Raw genomic sequence first — 12577 nt, 5'->3', positions numbered from 1 at the left:
ATGATTTGTTACATCATACTGTTATTGATAATAGTGCACATTACAACCTCGCACTAGACTGTTTTAAAAAAAAAAAATCCAAAAAGAAATAGAAAATATATTACAAAAGTTTTGACCCAACAGCAAAGATGCCCAGAAAAACCAGTCACTACTCACTAACAAAAAACTTAATAATGGCTACCTGCTCATAAGTCGTCATAAAAATAATGTAATAAAAATATAAGGCGCACTCCACATCCTCTCAATCCTATACCTGAATTTACAACCATATGTTTCTAAAGGTTGAAAGCAGCCTTACCTTCTCTCCACCACATCCCTGCATGCTCTCACAAGCAGTACTTTACCATCCCCTACCCCTGCCCTGCTATCTCTAATATATATGAGTGAGAAAGACAAACTCTCTGTGCAGGAAATACAGGGTGTGATCAACAAGTAGTGGGACTGAATTAATTTCAATTTTTTTATTGAACTAACTGCTACAAATTATAACATTCTATGCGTCATTTTACTTATCAGATCTGGCAATCTGTCTCAGCAGAAGTCCTGGAGACAGTTACTGGAAGAAAACCTATAAAGTTATTTTTAAGTAATTAATCCCATATATTGTTTCCACTGAACATTTATTATAATCTCAAATTAATTAAAAGCATCTTGACAAATCTGAAATACGTTGTACCATACTTAAAACAATGAAATAAATCATGGTCAACAAGCTACAAGCTTTCTGTCTAAATACACTCAAAGTACTGACTCCCTTTGCCAACATGGCTGTAACTATTTATACTTTCTTAACAATCCCGAACAATCCTTGGCATTGTTAAAATGATTATTTGATTAATTAACAATTAAAATTGACATAAAAAATTGAAAATACGTATACAATTGTATATTTACTCTGGAACAGCTAGTACACTATGATATTAGTACATGTCTGTTATTCATTTTAAGTGGGTCTTAATGGGCTGTTACGTTTCAAAATCTTTAGTTCTCCTTCAAGTAGCACCCTTATGCTTTGGCACAATGCATATAACTGGATTCCCACTGCACATACGCCTTCTGGAACTCACTTTTCGAGATCTTCTTCAGAGACACTATCATGGCGTTTTGGACATCTTCTATGGAGCCGAATCGGTGTCCCTTGAAGTCCCGCTTGAACTGAGAAGAGGAAGAAGTCCTCCGGTGACAGATCTGGACTGTAGGGAGGGTGAGGGAACGTGGCAACCCTGTGCTTGGCCAGGTGTTCCAACAGCCACAGCACGCAGCAGCACGGCGCATTATCGTGGAGCAGCTTCCAACATGCAGTGATGTCTGGCCACACTTCCATGTAAAATTTAGCATTCACAGTTTGTCCAGGGGGCGCAAACTCCCGGCAAACCATACCACAACGGTCAAAAAAGCAGATGAGCATGATTTTTACCCTTGACTTGCTCATTTTGGCTTTTTTCGGACACGAGGGGTTGGCGGTGTGAAACTCAGCAATCTGACATTTGGTCTTCAGGTCATACTCAAAACTCCCCAATTTGTCACCAGTAATCACATTGTGAAGAAAATTTGGGTTTTCTTGGACACAGTTCAGATTTTCCTTAGAAATTTGCACACGATTCAGTTTTTGTTCATCACTCAGAATTTTTGACACAAACCTGACACACACCTTTCGCATTTCCAAATCATCAGTAACAATTTTTTTTTTTTATTGATTGTACAAAATTCCCAACTCCTCAACCATCAGATGAATGTTTAAGTGCTGGATGGAATCCAGGAGCACCTTCACTTTGGCCATATTTTCAGCAATCCTTGAAGTTGATAGGTGACGGCATGCTGGTCATCTACGACAAGCTCCCACCCCTTCAGAAATAGCTTGTGCTTCTCGAACACTGTTGAGTGGCTCAGGACAGCATCCACGTAGGCATCCTTAATCATTCCGAGGGTCTCCATCGCAGTTTTCCCAAGTTTCACACAGAATTTGATGGCGTAGCACTGCTAGAGATTTTTATCCATCTTGAAATGCAGCCACATTACTGAACGGAGGACCACAAAAATTGACGTGCTCACACTCTACTTCCCAGCAGGCGACTGGAAGAAATATCGGTCTCTCCGGAAGGCTCCCTACTATCAAGCCCAGGTCGTCCAAACCCCCTCCACTGCTCCATTCGCCCTACAGAGATTCAGTCCTGCAATTTTTGATCACACCTTTGTTGCATTTCAAATGTAGTGACAAAGGAATTACAGAAATTTTAAGAAACAAGGTTAAGATGTGGACTGAATGGATGAATGGGAACAAGCAAGTGAAAAGAAAGGCGCAGAAGATGGGAAATGAAGAAATTAACAGGATAGTTTGGGAATTGTTCGTAAGTATGAGGGCAAAACAAGTTTGTCTGAATCCCGGTCACTGCGTGAGGCTCTGGAAGTCGCTAAAGAGCTTGGGAATACGGAGGCATCCACATGATAGCTAAACAGTCTCAAAGCTAGACACAACATTGTGTAGAGTGATGGGGAAGCTAAGGATGTGTAGGAAAGTGTAGCAACATCATGGAAGACAATACTTCACAAACCAAATGCGAATTGTGACCCAAAAGAAGTGTTCAGTACCAATGAAACTTAGGAAAGGCTGCAGAAACCTGTTATTTCAAAAACATAGACATCGGTAAGCTTCTAGCCACATGACGAAGCAATAAAGGAGCACGGGTGGTGAGTGGTCTTATGGAAGAGTGGCTGGGCTCTTTCAGTATCAAAATGAAAAAAAAAGGAAATTGCCAAATTCTCTTTCTTCTAAACATGCCACCGAAAGTCAAGTTATCAAACATTAAATTGGCTTGTTTCCCTCCAGATTCCATCAAACACAAAGAGCCACAGACAAAGGAATTATTTACATTTTCAGGTCCCATTATAGGCATGTTTTAATCTAAATTCTCACTGAAAGTGCATTTGCTTTGCACATTCAGTTTCTGCTCTAGATGCAAGTAATTGGATGGGCTTCACAGTAAGTGAAAAACTGTCACCAAGTGCTTCAACAAGGCAGGGTTTGGAGGTGATGAACAGGTCTCAAGAAAATGCAGCAGCAATATCGTGAAATTAATTCAAATTCAAAACATTTCATGTAGTCCAGATGACTACATTCGAAGTCATCACTTGCTGCCAACTCACGCAGAATTTGATGGCGTAGCGCTGCTGGAGATTTTTATCTATCTTGAAACGCAACCACACTACTGAACGGAGGACCACAAAAATTGACATGCTCACTCTCCGCTTCTGCTTCGTGTAATCCAGAAATTTCTCCAATGTGGAAAATTATTTCAGTCCCATGCAATTCAGTTTTGAGCAAGTTTTTCTTTGGTCACATGACACTTCAAAGCACATGCACACTTGACGACAGATGGTTGTAAACAGCTGATTTTGACAGCTGCTACCGGTTGAGATCTCATCGTCTAGCGTGCACGTTATATGTGTTGATGTGGGCACTTTACTGAGACACAGCATGTGCTCTCCCTGGTGTAGCTGGTGCTATTTTGGATGTCAGCTGTGTGGGCAGTGCCATTGACCTCCCAGCTGCCTGGAAGACTGGTGTAAAATGAAAACAAGACTGCTGGACAGCCTTCTAGTGTATCAAGGTCAGGTACATCAAAGTGTATCTTGAGTTCCATTGTCTCAACTCTCTGTAGCAGGAATGTAGCAAGGTGGAGGAAAACTGCGTCGTACCATAGTTCACAATCATCTGCTGCCACAGCAATTCGGAGGACGTGTAAACAGCATAGGTCAGTGTCCATACACACACACAAAAAAAAAATTGTTAGTAATAATCCAATCTAGACCAAATTGTTAATAGCAGTCCACACGTGAATGCGGAACGCTCCAAATGCTTATGCTTTTGCTGCTAGGATTAATAATGGAACGTAAGGGGGTTCAACTGCAAGAAGACAACCTCAGCTGTTTCTCCCAGCAGGCAAGACATCTCTCCGTTTTGGGTGCTGCATGCGCATACATTTAACAAACGTGCATGCGATGTACTAGTTCCTGGGAAATGAATAGAATCGTTGTACGTGCCTACATATAGATATAAGTAAGCGAAGACGGCTTAATCCTACCATGTAGATTGATTCCACGTGACGCACTTGCCAGTCTCATGGGCCGGTGGCCCGACATGCAGTTTGTCCTGTTGCATGGCTTACTTTCAGAGACTCACAAGTTTATCGTAGTGCTTGGTTGTCGCGAAAGTGAAAAGTAGGGCCTGTCCGGGATTTGATCCCAGGACCTCCTGCACCCAAAGCAGGAATCATGCCCCTAGACCAACAGGCCGCACGATGAAGCAGGTCTGCACCCCGCTATCTACTGAGACCTTGCCGCACTTGCTAGTTGCAGCATCCAATCTGGACCATATTCTCAAAGAGGTTTCTTAATCCGACACCTACAACATGAGCTGTGCTGAACACCAGTGTATGTGAATGCTGAAAGAGCTGCTTGAGTTGTGTGACAGTATTTCGACCGTGTGAAGTGCAAATGTTATCGTGTCACGCACTATCCGCCCACTACGTAGCGTTCTGTGTCAGCACGCAGTTTTCGACAGTACTCTGTGTCCATAGCTGTTTTCATAGCTAGGCTCCTTCCAGCACAAAGCATCCACCATACCAAAGTGCAGGAGTGTGGTAATACTGCTGATAGCCACTAGGCCATGAGCTGCAGATACTACACAATAACAGGCAGTAGAAACACTGAATTAATAACTGTTCACAGAATTGAAGAGCTCATTTCTTTCATGGGTGGCACAGTCTTCTTGCTGGCCTGTACAACATTCCATCCCTTCACGGTTGACATTCTAACCATCTTCTCCTGCCTCTTCTTCTCTAGTACTTATATTTAGATATTCTTGATTTGTTTTCTTCCATACATTTTTCCAGTTCATATATTTTCCAGTTTCGGGGTCTTCAGGTGCCTAATTTCAGTAACCTTATAACAACCTTCATAGACATCATTAAATTTCTTAACTTTATAGTTAGCCTTATTAGATTGAATGTGTGTCCTAACTACAAGAAGTCTTCCTTCCTATACACCAAGCAACCATAAGTGACCCACAGGCCTGATTCACATACATACGAGGGCGGTTCAGAAAGTAACCTCCGATTGGTCACAGTGCGGGTTGTGGGGGGAGTAGCGACGCCATCTGTGCGTTCACGCACTCAACAGGTCAGTCGGCATCAAGCCGTGGTCGAGTGAACGTCGTACCTGCGCTAGTTTAGTTTTTGTGGCAGTTTGAAATGTGTGCTGCAATAGAAAACCCCGCCAAATGTGAAGTGCGTGCTGTCATAAGGTTTTTTACAGCCAAAGGATATTCTGCAGCAGCCATTCATCGTGAGCTTTGTGCCGTGTACGGACCAAGAGTTATGAGTGAAGGAGTTGTCCCTGAATGTGTACGTTTATTTAAAAGTGGACGAGAAAACGTTCATGATGAAGAGAGGAGTGGTAGACCATCATTGGTGACTGACGAACTCGTTCAGACAGTTGATGCAAAAGTTCGTGAAAATCGACGTTTCTCAATGTCGGAGTTGTCTACTGGTTTTCCACAGATTTCTAAGACTCTCTTGTACGAGACAGTGACAGCAAGATTGGGTTACCGTAAGTTCTGTGCACGATGGGTGCCCAAAATTCTTACCGACCACCACAAAACTCAAAGAATGGCCTCTGCATTAGACTTTCTGTCACGTTATGAGGACGAAGGAGAACCATTGTTAAACAGAATCGTGACCGGTGACGAAACCTGGATTAAGTACGTAAACCCTGAAACAAAAGAACAATCAAAGATGTGGGCACATTCAAATTCGCCTAGCAAACCAAGAAAAGCCTCGCAAGATTTTTCTGCCAGAAAACTGATGGCAACGGTGTTTTGGGATGCCAAAGGGGTGTTGTTGGTTGAATTCATGGAACGTGGTACGACCATTAATCAAGGCGTGTACTGTGAAACAATAAAAAAGTTACGACAGGCTATACAGAACAAACGCCGTGGTATGCTGACTTCCGGTATCGTTTTTTTGCACGATAACGCCCGTCCTCACTCTGCTCGCAGAACAACGGCCCTTCTTGAGTCCTTCAAGTGGGACGTTATCAACCATCCACCTTACAGCCAGACCTGGCGCCAAGTGATTATCACCTCTTCATGCATTTGAAGAAATGGCTCTGGTCACAGCGGTTTGATGACGACGAAGAGCTCAAAGATGCGGTCACAGGCTGGCTCCAGGCACAAGCGGGTGATTTTTATGCAGAAGGAATTTCAAAGCTTGTGAAGAGATACGATAAGTGCCTCAATCGCTATGGAGACTATGTAGAAAAATAGTGCAAAGATGTAGTTGTAAGATGTATATATTAAAATATTTTTATTTAACTTGGTGTATTTTTTTAAATCAACCGGAGGTTACTTTCTGAACGGCCCTCGTATTTAAGCTCATGGGCAACCTTGTCACGTGACATGACAGCTGTGCTCTTGCATAAATTTAAAACTATAACGTCTGTGACATATCTTTGAAGTAACACACCAATATGAGTCCGCAGCTCTTGTCCTAGTGGCTAGCATTGCTGCCTCTGGATCACGAGGTCCTGTGTTTGATTTCCAGCTGGGTTGGGGATTTACTCTGCCCAGAGACTGGGTGTTTGTGTTGTTCCCATCATTTCATCATCATCATCATCATCACTGTGTAAAGATTGGGACATTCTACGGGCGCTGATGACTGCGCAGTTGAGCACCCCATGAACCAAACATCAACAACACCAATATGAGTGGCACCCCTCCCCAAAAACACACCTTAAGTAATTCTTCAAGCTTTCCTGGCGAGGCGTTGTCATGTTGATTAATCGGGTTTCTGCCAGTTATTTGCGTCTTTCCTGCATGATATTTCAACTGTGTGGCTCGCAGTCTTCTTCAGGTGCTGTCTGATACCAATTCCAGTGTGGAACGAGTCCGGTATTTATGCCTACGTAGTGCTAGGCGTTTCCTCTGCGGTCCGCGCCGCGTCTGGCACTCTGTCCGCAGTGTGCGCCGACCAATAGCAATGGCTGTAGCATTTTCTTCTAGCCGTAGCTGTTCCGAATGCTGTGTGCGTACTTTGTGGTTATTATCCATTGTCAGTATAGCTGAATTAAGTTCTGAATGGCGTCCAAGCTGTGCTAGATGTTTTATCTTCCAATTGTCGTCATTTGAGTCCTTCTGTGAATTAGGATGTTCTGTTACCGTGCTGTGTCATGTTAGGCGTTCCGTCCGAAGTTCTTCCCCCCCACCCCCCACCCCCACGCCCCACCCCTCTCCCAGGAGCGGCTGCAGCATCATTTTCAGACCGATTGTGTTCAAATCGTCGCTCGAGACTCGGAAGAGCGTCCTCAGATACTTTGTCTGTTGTCTGAGGTGCCATTTCACATACATCCTTGGCTACATGTACTGGGCTGTCATCTCTCATTCCATCCTTATACTTGTGTCCCTTGGGATCTGAATGTTGTCTATGTTGCGTCTTCAGAAGATTGCCAAATTATCCGGATCTGACAGCTACAGGTCTTGAACTCTGACATTATGGTCAGTTTCTGCATAGTCTCCCTGTTCACCTGTGTACCACTGAAAGATTCAGTTGAGCTCATCGGAGAAAAGCTCTATGGTGTGCTCCTGGACTTATTCAGACACATACTGACATCGACGTACTTCCTGTATGGGGGTCAATTCTACGAACAAACGGAAGGTGTAGCAATGGGCAGCCCAGTCTCACCGGTGGTGGTCAATCTCTTTATGGAAAGATTTGAAGAAGAAGCACTCACATCGGCCTCAAATCAACCGAAATGGTTTTTTTAGATACGTGGATGACACCATTGTCATATGGCCCCACGGGAGGGAAAAGTTCGATGTTTTCTTGGACCACCTAAACTCACGCCACCCTAACATTAAATTCACCATGGAACTGGAGAAGGAAGGGCTACTCCTTTTCCTAGATGTACTAGTTAGGAGGAAGCGAAATGGTACCTTCTGTCACGGTGTGTACCGTAAACACACTCACACCAACTTGTACCTGCAGGCCAGCAGTTGGCACCACCTGGCACAAAAAAAAAAAAACGGTATACTCAGATCACTGGTTCACTGGGCATGAATTCTTTTCAGACCCAGATAATTTGGCGACGGAAATAGAACATCTACAATCCGTGTTCTACTCACCCTGAGATCTTCAAAAGCTGCTGCATCCTGTTTCCCCACAAGAGGTTCCTGAAGAGATACAAGAAGAAATGCAAAAAGTTGCACATTCGTTGGGCCAGTATCTGCGAAAATCAGCAGAATTCTCTGCAGACATAACATTAAAAGCGTGTTCCGTCCACCCACCAAGATTAAGGCTCTGCTAGGGAGCGTGAAGGATGACCTGCGTCTACAGAAACCGGGCGTTTATCACGTACCATGCGAATGTGATATGGCATACATCGGCCAGACGACCAGGACAGTTGACGTCAGGTGAAAGAGCACCAAAGGCACACAAGACTGAGACAGGCAACCAAACCAGCGATTACCGAACATTGTTTAGAACTCAATCATTCTATGAAGTATAATGATGCCAAAATTTTAACACAAACATCGAGATACTGGGACAGCATCATCAAAGAACCTATTGAGATTAAGGTTGCAGAGAATCTCATGAACCGGGATACCGGTTTCCAGTTGAGCTCGGCCTGGAACCCAGCACTCGATCTTCTGAAGACGCAATGTAGACAACACCCAAATCCCAAGCGGCACAAGTATAAGGATGAAATTAGAGATGACGGCCCAGTACATGTAACTAAGGACATAAGTGAAATGCGACCTCAGCCAACAGGCAAAGTATCTGAGGACGCTCTTCCAAGAATCGAGCAACGATTTGAACACAATCGGCCTGAAAATAATGCTGCAGCCGCTCCTGAGGGGGCATGAACTTCGAACGGAACGCCTAACACGACACAGCACGGTAACAGAATGTCCTAATTCACAGAAGGACTCCAATGACAACACTCGGAAGATAACACGTCTAGCACAGCTTGGACTCCATTCAGAACTTAATTCAGCTATATTGACAATGGATAATAACCACAAAGTACGCGCACAGCATTCGGAACAGCCACGGATAGAAGAGATTGCTACGGCCGTTGCTATTGGTCGGCGCACACCACGGACAGAACGCCAGACACAACACAGACCACAGAATAACGCCTAGCAAAAGTAGGCATAAATACCGGACTCATTCCACTCTGGAATTGGTATCAGACAGCACCTGAAGAAGACTGTGAGTCACACAGTTGAAATATCATGCAGGAAAGACGCGAATAACTGGCAGAAACCTGATTAATCCACATAACACACCATAAAACATGTGTTTCCAAGCATACATACATGCTTTTTATGTTTGCTCCATCTTCAGATTTTACATTTATTTACACGTCTTGAACATTGTTTACTTACAATGTTTTACAGTAGCTGTCTTAAAAACTCTCTTGCAGAATTCTGCAATGCTGTTGATGAAAAAAATAATGTTCATGACCTGTAAATAAATGTTGACATCTGAAGATGTGATGCCAGGAATCTTCAAATTTTATGGAAAAATAAAACACTATAAAGGTAACTGGTTGTATCTAATTTGCCAGAAATTACCTTCAGTTTCAACAGCTGCAGTATTGTAATATATCCACAAATGGACCAGAATTATTTATTAATGATAGTACAAGAAAGAATAGAAAGCAAGATGTGGCACTGAGATAGGCAGTGCCAGTTGACAGGCAGTTAGGAGTAACTTGGTGATATTTGATCATAGGCAGATCTTTTGATTGGCTGAAATTCAGTATGTTACTATCCACAAACAGTATTAGCAACCATATTTTAAATATTAGTTCAAAAATACATATGATGACAGATTGCATAGGCATGGGATGATACTGCAACAGTAAATAAAGCCATCACATCTTTGTTCATTTTATAAACGAGTTTAAATGTCTAAATTTCTCAGATTTAGCATATATTGGTTGTATTGTATAGAAGCCAATGTCGAAAAATGCGATCAACAGAATGACGAATAATCATATAATACTAGGCCTCACACACTCAGTACGTATTAGTAATATTGAAAACACTTTGGTCAGCATAAATACTGTTAATCAACATTTCTAGTATTGACAGTACTTGCTCTCACGCATTCATCATATTGATATATTGACAATAATATTGATCAACATTTCCACCTTTGCAAATGATGGGCATGTATCATATGTTTTTAGCACTGTATGAAATTGTCAAAATGGCTCATCACAGCAGAGCTCACTAAAGGTTTTACAGGCTATGTGGCCTGTAAGAAAGTAGTACTTGTGTAGTGAGTCGAGTGTTGGGAGAAATATCCAATAAAGCATCCTGGTTGGAGTACTATAGAAGCACTACACTCTCTCCGATCAATTTCTTCCATGGGCTGGATTGAAACCAATCATGGGCTGTAGCCGGTTGCCCACCCGTGCTATTGTTATACACACCTTCCCGGTATCACCCTTCTTGACTACTATTTGTTCCACCATACTGATGCCCTGTTCCACATCTCTTAATCAGCCAAGTTCTGTAGTATTTCTCTAATTAGACTGTTAAGATCCCCGTTAAACAGAATTTCTACTTGTGTTTAGCCTGTAAAATTGTGTGGTACATTATTGATCACATGCTCAAAATTGCCAGTTAACTGACCCCATTTCCCATGTTTATTATGGTAGTACACCCAGCACATGCTGTTTATCTCCTTCGTAATGTTCTCAATATGCTTCAAAGTGGGCATGGAGCATGCACTGGCTCTACATTATGTCTCTTAATCACCCCATTTCTTGCATAAAATTGACTTCGGTTGTCACTGATAACTAGTTTCGGCATATATATGTTTACAAAGAAATACCTTCCCATTCTTTCAGCTACCTTACTGCCTGTGGCCTTTTTCATTGGGTACAGTTTAACATAATTCGAAAAAATCTCAATCATTGCAAGAATTTGAAGCACTCCTCCTGTTGACATAGTTAAAGGATGTTGTAAATTGACATCTACTGTCTGCTTAAGCCCTTTTGGCAACACATGGTGAAAAGTCCCTGTTTAATGGTAATTGTCTTGGTTCTTTTGATGACTTTCACTCATTCTCTATGAATGTCATATGGTCTTGGCTGTATTATAAAAAATAACAATCCTGTTTCAGTTTTTCCACACACTTCTTGGGTGCAGAGTGTCCACAGCTGAAGTGCATATACCATGTGAGATTGTCTGGCATATTCTGATATGAAGAGCTTCCACTCTGCTTTATGTTCATTCTTCCATATAATACCCCTTCATGCACTACATAATACATTTGGATTTTCTCTTTCTCAGTATACCCGTACTTCTCACCAATGATATATATTTTTCAGCATCTTGCTTGCGGTGTGTTTTCTTACATAAGCTACACCTTGCATGAAAAGTATTCTGTCATCCAATGTCGGCAATTGTGCGCTCTGCCTTTTCAGACTTGCTGCTAAGTGCAAGGGTGCATCAGGCTCAAAAGTCTGTCCTCCTGGTATGTGCTGCACTTTGAATTCAAAGATAAGGTCATAGATTACTTGTTAAGAGGGACCACCAAGCCCTGTGGTCTGTTACCACCACAGATGTTTGGCCAGCTAGATAATTGCAGAATTTTGTGAACCCAAATAGTATTGACAGTACTTCCTTCTACTGTTGCTGAGTACTTTAGTGAACAGCTTTTCAGCATTCCGCTCCCAAAAGCAATTGTTTTGCTTTTATCAAGTTCTCATTCTTTGTCAGCTTTATACAGATGCATTCCCACACCATAATTTAATCCATCATAGGCTAAAAAAGGGTTTTGTTAAGATTTGAGTGGGACAGCATCGGCACATTGATCAACACAGTTTCAATCTGCTGAAATGCTTCCTCAATCTTCCACCAATGACCGCAAGCTATTTTTCTTAAGCAGCCTGTGCAAGGATCTGTTGTTTACCACTAGGTTCGTATGAAACAGCAGTAGAAGCTGCACAACCCATAAAAACTGATAAGCTGCTTCTTGCGCTTAGACATTGGAAAGCTACATAGTGCCTCCAATATTTCCTCGTTTGCTGTTATACGTTCTTGTGTAGTTATGTGCCCCAAGAATTTTGTTTCATGCCTTCTGAACTCTGATTTTCATAAGTTCAGCCCAGACCCTGCAGTTTCAAATTCCTGAAAAATTTTGTCTAACATTGCCAAATGCTCTCTCCATGCACTGGTTGGGATCAGGATGTAATCTATATACTATGTGATATGTTTGAATAGCTTTTCACCAAAACTTTCATCCAGTGTCTGAATAAATGTTGATGGGGCCGCATTAAGCCCAAAAGGGAGAATTCAATATTGATAAAACTGTCGTTTGTATTGAAACACAATGTATTGTCTACATTCCTGGTCCAGTAACATCTGATGATACCCTGAAGTTAGATGCAGACTCCAACACATTTGCACCATTAAACTTATACAGCAACTCTTCAGTGTCTTCGGCCAGTCTCTTTCAGGTTCAAAAATATGATTTGCCTCTCACGCCTCTAGTATGGTTCAACA

The 12577-nt window shown here is 42.3% G+C and overlaps 1 protein-coding gene and 1 non-coding gene across 2 annotated transcripts in view; one reads left to right on the top strand and one right to left on the bottom strand.

Annotated features, from left to right (window-relative positions):
• LOC124776847 (kinetochore protein NDC80 homolog) overlaps positions 1-12577 on the top strand; it is a 165908-nt gene that overhangs the window by 133048 nt on the left and 20283 nt on the right. The window lies entirely within an intron of this gene.
• Trnap-ugg lies at positions 4222-4293 on the bottom strand. The gene has a single exon. It is a non-coding gene; the product is annotated as a tRNA-Pro (tRNA).

Source organism: Schistocerca piceifrons, chromosome 2 (assembly GCF_021461385.2).
Source record: "Schistocerca piceifrons isolate TAMUIC-IGC-003096 chromosome 2, iqSchPice1.1, whole genome shotgun sequence".
Taxonomy (NCBI): domain Eukaryota; kingdom Metazoa; phylum Arthropoda; class Insecta; order Orthoptera; family Acrididae; genus Schistocerca; species Schistocerca piceifrons.
The sequence above is the reverse complement of the archived record's forward strand: the minus strand, read 5'-3'. Positions and strand labels throughout refer to the sequence as shown.